The following is a 6000-nucleotide window of genomic DNA, read 5'->3' on the forward strand; positions in this document are numbered from 1 at the left end:
AGATGTGAGGACCCGAAGAAAACCTGAATGTCACAGCCAGAGCGGAAAGTGGGGGTGGAGGCAGAGGTGAGCGGTCACTGCTGCAGGACTGAGGATCGGGTGAGTATTTATTCTTTATTCTGTCCCCAAGGGAAAAACGAGCCCCACTGCAAGGGTTCATTTGTAAAAATTCTGGAGTTTTTCTTTAATAATAGTGTTGTAGATGCTTTTGCCTGCCTACCTAACACACACAACCCTCACCCAACTTCTTCTCCCTTATAGAGAGGGGGCCCGTGCATTTTACTCTTGCTGATTGACTGCTGCAAGAGGTCAACAAGTTGTTACCTGTGTCAGGGGGGTGCCAGGGATAATGTACTGAGATAAAAAGGTGCAAGTTAAAACATTGGGCACTCACTATCTACAAATCTTGCAGCAAAATAAACGGGATGTAATTGTTACAATTTGTGAATCAAGTGAATAGATTCTCTCATTGTTCATTCCTTTTAATCTTTTTGTTTCATTGTCTAGATATTTGACTGTAAAAAATGCCACTCCTGGTGTTATAAACTGTATTAATAGTGTGTGTTTGTGTGTGTTGTATGTGCTTGTGTGGAATGCCGTTGGAATGCAGAACAGTTGAAAGCATTTTTCTTGCAGCAACTGAACAATTGATTTCATACCAAAGTAACAACGTACCTCTTAAGATTCAGAGGCTGGAAAGATAGACAGACTACATAGATTTATTATACAAAAGATGATTTGTTAATCCACAAATGGGTTATTGCCACTACTCTTTCTTCAATACAATAATATAGAGGTTGGATAGAGCAGTACAACAGTTTTAGTAGTTAAACTATACTAAATTCTTTATAGACGTTGATACATCAGAGGGACAAATGAAGAGGAAAGAAGGACGGAGGGATTTGGTTCCAAATGAGAGACTGTTGGGGAACTAAGGTCACAGTAAGCTTTTAAACCCTCTAGTTCTTCATCAGCCTAAATAAATGTTGGTGATGGGTACATCATACATACGACCAGTTTATTTAATTCTTTTTTTCACTGAGTTCATTACCATTATTGTCCTAATCAAGTCTCAGATTTAAAGGTCTATTCACAAAAGGGTGAAGGGTTTGGAGAAGGCAGGAGAAGGGAACAATCTAGGACAAAATAGCTGAACTGGAAAGTGAGCTGCATTGGAGAATTTTTCCAGTTCAGCTATGTTGTCCTAGATTGTTCACTTCTCCTGTCTTCTCCAAACTCATCACCCTTTTGTGAATAACCCTTTAAGTATTTACTTTCTGAAAAATCATTTAGACCCAATTTACACCTGGGCGTTTTGAAGAATGTTTGTTGATGCGCTTCAACACTGTACACGAAGAATCCCATAGTTTTAAATGGTGCCTGTTTACATCTCAGTGTCATGTCTCCTGTTACTTGTAGATTAAAGCTCGAAAAAGTACATGAGCTTCTTTTAGGGCAGAATCAGTGCGGCAGTGACTACTCACCTCTCTCCCACTCCACTCTGGCTGTGGTATGTCCCTCAGCATTTACATGTCTAATGGACCTGTACTAGATGTCACTGGTCCTTAGACTGATGGAGCCTGGGGAAGAAGAGGCTTTGGGGACCAGTCCAGCAGCCAGGTGTGACCGAGAATTGGGTGAGTATTTCTTCTTTATTTTAGCCCCTAGACAAAATGAGCACTTAACAGTGTGGGGGTAGCCCACTTTAAGCTTTAATCTATCAAATAGCTGGAGTTCTTCGTTAATGTCTCCCAAAACAGTTACTTTCAAGCAATGCCAACTGTCAAGCTTGCCAGTCTGCTTATTTCCACTTTCAACCAAACCTCCAAGCCCTCAAATGGCCGATGTCATGGCTGATCACATGTGTAGTATCATGGCAACTGCAATCCAAGTAGAGTTTAAGACGGCACCTTCCTTGGCCTGTAAAGGATAGGAGGTTGTAGTTCCACTTTCAGCAGATTTTCTATTTAAAGTCTTAGGGGCTAAAAATGCACTATTCTGCTCCTGTACTACAAGTCACAGATACAAATGCACCTTTAAATGGCCTCACGACACTCATGCTCAGGTGCAAATGTGGCCTTATGGCAAGCACTAGCCACAACAGGCCATACATTGGCAAACATTTGCCAGAAATGCGACAGATTTGCATCACATGTGCTGTGAAAAATAGCATTTTGTACTGATTAATGTCAAGATCTAAACAGACAGACTTATAGGATTCACACTGGCTGTACCCCATCCTTGGTTATCACTAAGACATTTCTGCTGCAGGGAGCTACAACGTTCTATATACCGATCAGCCATAACATCATGAACTCTCGCCTAATATTGAGTAGGTCCCACTTTTGCTGCCGAAACAGCCCTGACCTCTCAAGGCATGGACTCCACTAGACCTCTGTAGGTATGCCATGGTATCTGGTACCAAGCCATCAGTAGCAGATCCTTTAAGTCTGCAAGCTGCGAGTTGGGGCCAGCCTTCGCTTCACATGTGCATCTGTGAGCCTTGGCTGCTCATGACACTGTTGCCAGTTCACCGGTTTTCCTTCCTTGGACAACGTTTGGTAGGTCCTGACCACTGCAGACTTGGGTCATCCCGCAAGAGTTGCAGTTTTGGAGTTGCTCTGACCCAGACGTCTACCCATCACAATTTGGTCCTAGTCAAAGTCGCTCAAATCCTTACGCTTGCCCATTTTTCCTGCTTCCAACATATCAACTTCAGGGAAAAAATGTTCATTTGCTGCCGAATATATCTCACCTATTTCTAGGTGTCATTGTAACAAGATAATCATTGTTATTCACTTCACCTCTCAGTGGTTATAATGTTATGACTGATTGGTGTATTCAGTTTATTGCAGCAGGTTCCCTGGGCTTAGCAGTACTCCTTTGTTATAAAAGAGAACACTCATCCTTTAACTTCTGCCCCAAAACATATATTTTAGAAAAAGATAACAATTGACTTCATTGTTTCAGCGGCTAATTCTGTGCTCATTAATCTTTATGAGGAATTTGGGTGGAGTAGCACAGAGCTGACACATACCTCCCAACTTTCAAGATGGAAAAAAGGGTCACCTTATAGAACAAAGTACAACACGCCTCCATCACGCCTCCAGTTACACAGACCGTGAAGAATCTGTAGCCAGTTCCATCCACTGCTACTTTCTTCACCAGCACTTTTCTTTTATAATAGCATTAAATATAACAAATTCATTTACGTAGAGGCTGGATGACAAGACTAGTGTGATAGATCACAAGTACATAGTACTTTAATTTATAGAACTCTATACATCAGAGCCAAAAGAGGAACATTCGAGGCGGAAAGGGGGACAAAAGGATTTGGTTTCTAAAGAGGGAAGATCCTACAACTTATTAAAGGTACACTTCTTCCACAAATCAAACTAGAAGGACATTATGGGAACACAGATAAAAACTACCCCCTGCTTCACTGAAAATTCTGCATGGCCCCCACCCGCCTATAATACATAAAACCAGACTAGACAGATGTATATAACAGGCACAGCTGTAAGACAGATGCTGCACATACAGACACACGAAGATGACACTCACGCTACAAAAACGTCAACTTTACAATGTACCCCATTAAGAAGTGAACTATTTCATCAATCCTACAATGTAACACATATCGCCTACAAATAAAACAATATATTATTCAAAATAATCTGCTAATGGTACTTTCTGCATCTCGCATGTATACAATGTAAATGTGAAGCAGTACTTCTTACCTTTCCATAAACTCCAAATATGCAGCTTTTCCACTAATGGACCTGTACTAGATGTCACTGGTCCTTAGACTGATGGAGCCTGGGGAAGAAGAGGCTTTGGGGACCAGTCCAGCAGCCAGGTGTGACCGAGAATTGGGTGAGTATTTCTTCTTTATTTTAGCCCCTAGACAAAATGAGCACTTAACAGTGTGGGGGTAGCCCACTTTAAGCTTTAATCTATCAAATAGCTGGAGTTCTTCGTTAATGTCTCCCAAAACAGTTACTTTCAAGCAATGCCAACTGTCAAGCTTGCCAGTCTGCTTATTTCCACTTTCAACCAAACCTCCAAGCCCTCAAATGGCCGATGTCATGGCTGATCACATGTGTAGTATCATGGCAACTGCAATCCAAGTAGAGTTTAAGACGGCACCTTCCTTGGCCTGTAAAGGATAGGAGGTTGTAGTTCCACTTTCAGCAGATTTTCTATTTAAAGTCTTAGGGGCTAAAAATGCACTATTCTGCTCCTGTACTACAAGTCACAGATACAAATGCACCTTTAAATGGCCTCACGACACTCATGCTCAGGTGCAAATGTGGCCTTATGGCAAGCACTAGCCACAACAGGCCATACATTGGCAAACATTTGCCAGAAATGCGACAGATTTGCATCACATGTGCTGTGAAAAATAGCATTTTGTACTGATTAATGTCAAGATCTAAACAGACAGACTTATAGGATTCACACTGGCTGTACCCCATCCTTGGTTATCACTAAGACATTTCTGCTGCAGGGAGCTACAACGTTCTATATACCGATCAGCCATAACATCATGAACTCTCGCCTAATATTGAGTAGGTCCCACTTTTGCTGCCGAAACAGCCCTGACCTCTCAAGGCATGGACTCCACTAGACCTCTGTAGGTATGCCATGGTATCTGGTACCAAGCCATCAGTAGCAGATCCTTTAAGTCTGCAAGCTGCGAGTTGGGGCCAGCCTTCGCTTCACATGTGCATCTGTGAGCCTTGGCTGCTCATGACACTGTTGCCAGTTCACCGGTTTTCCTTCCTTGGACAACGTTTGGTAGGTCCTGACCACTGCAGACTTGGGTCATCCCGCAAGAGTTGCAGTTTTGGAGTTGCTCTGACCCAGACGTCTACCCATCACAATTTGGTCCTAGTCAAAGTCGCTCAAATCCTTACGCTTGCCCATTTTTCCTGCTTCCAACATATCAACTTCAGGGAAAAAATGTTCATTTGCTGCCGAATATATCTCACCTATTTCTAGGTGTCATTGTAACAAGATAATCATTGTTATTCACTTCACCTCTCAGTGGTTATAATGTTATGACTGATTGGTGTATTCAGTTTATTGCAGCAGGTTCCCTGGGCTTAGCAGTACTCCTTTGTTATAAAAGAGAACACTCATCCTTTAACTTCTGCCCCAAAACATATATTTTAGAAAAAGATAACAATTGACTTCATTGTTTCAGCGGCTAATTCTGTGCTCATTAATCTTTATGAGGAATTTGGGTGGAGTAGCACAGAGCTGACACATACCTCCCAACTTTCAAGATGGAAAAAAGGGTCACCTTATAGAACAAAGTACAACACGCCTCCATCACGCCTCCAGTTACACAGACCGTGAAGAATCTGTAGCCAGTTCCATCCACTGCTACTTTCTTCACCAGCACTTTTCTTTTATAATAGCATTAAATATAACAAATTCATTTACGTAGAGGCTGGATGACAAGACTAGTGTGATAGATCACAAGTACATAGTACTTTAATTTATAGAACTCTATACATCAGAGCCAAAAGAGGAACATTCGAGGCGGAAAGGGGGACAAAAGGATTTGGTTTCTAAAGAGGGAAGATCCTACAACTTATTAAAGGTACACTTCTTCCACAAATCAAACTAGAAGGACATTATGGGAACACAGATAAAAACTACCCCCTGCTTCACTGAAAATTCTGCATGGCCCCCACCCGCCTATAATACATAAAACCAGACTAGACAGATGTATATAACAGGCACAGCTGTAAGACAGATGCTGCACATACAGACACACGAAGATGACACTCACGCTACAAAAACGTCAACTTTACAATGTACCCCATTAAGAAGTGAACTATTTCATCAATCCTACAATGTAACACATATCGCCTACAAATAAAACAATATATTATTCAAAATAATCTGCTAATGGTACTTTCTGCATCTCGCATGTATACAATGTAAATGTGAAGCAGTACTTCTTACCTTTCCATAAACTACAAATAT

At 41.5% G+C, this 6000-nt stretch overlaps 1 protein-coding gene across 1 annotated transcript in view; it reads right to left on the bottom strand.

Moving 5' to 3' along the window:
* Positions 1–3763, bottom strand: part of PHLDB1 (pleckstrin homology like domain family B member 1) — a 130490-nt gene extending 126727 nt beyond the window's left edge. The window contains exon 1 of the mRNA XM_018552853.1: positions 3741–3763. The gene's annotated coding sequence lies outside the window, so the exon portion shown is untranslated. The remainder of the gene's footprint in view (positions 1–3740) is intronic.
* Positions 3764–6000: the final 2237 nt, after the last annotated feature.

The sequence above is a fragment of the Nanorana parkeri genome, unplaced genomic scaffold (assembly GCF_000935625.1).
Source record: "Nanorana parkeri isolate BGI_ZX_2015 unplaced genomic scaffold, ASM93562v1 scaffold98, whole genome shotgun sequence".
NCBI classification, from domain to species: Eukaryota; Metazoa; Chordata; class Amphibia; order Anura; family Dicroglossidae; genus Nanorana; species Nanorana parkeri.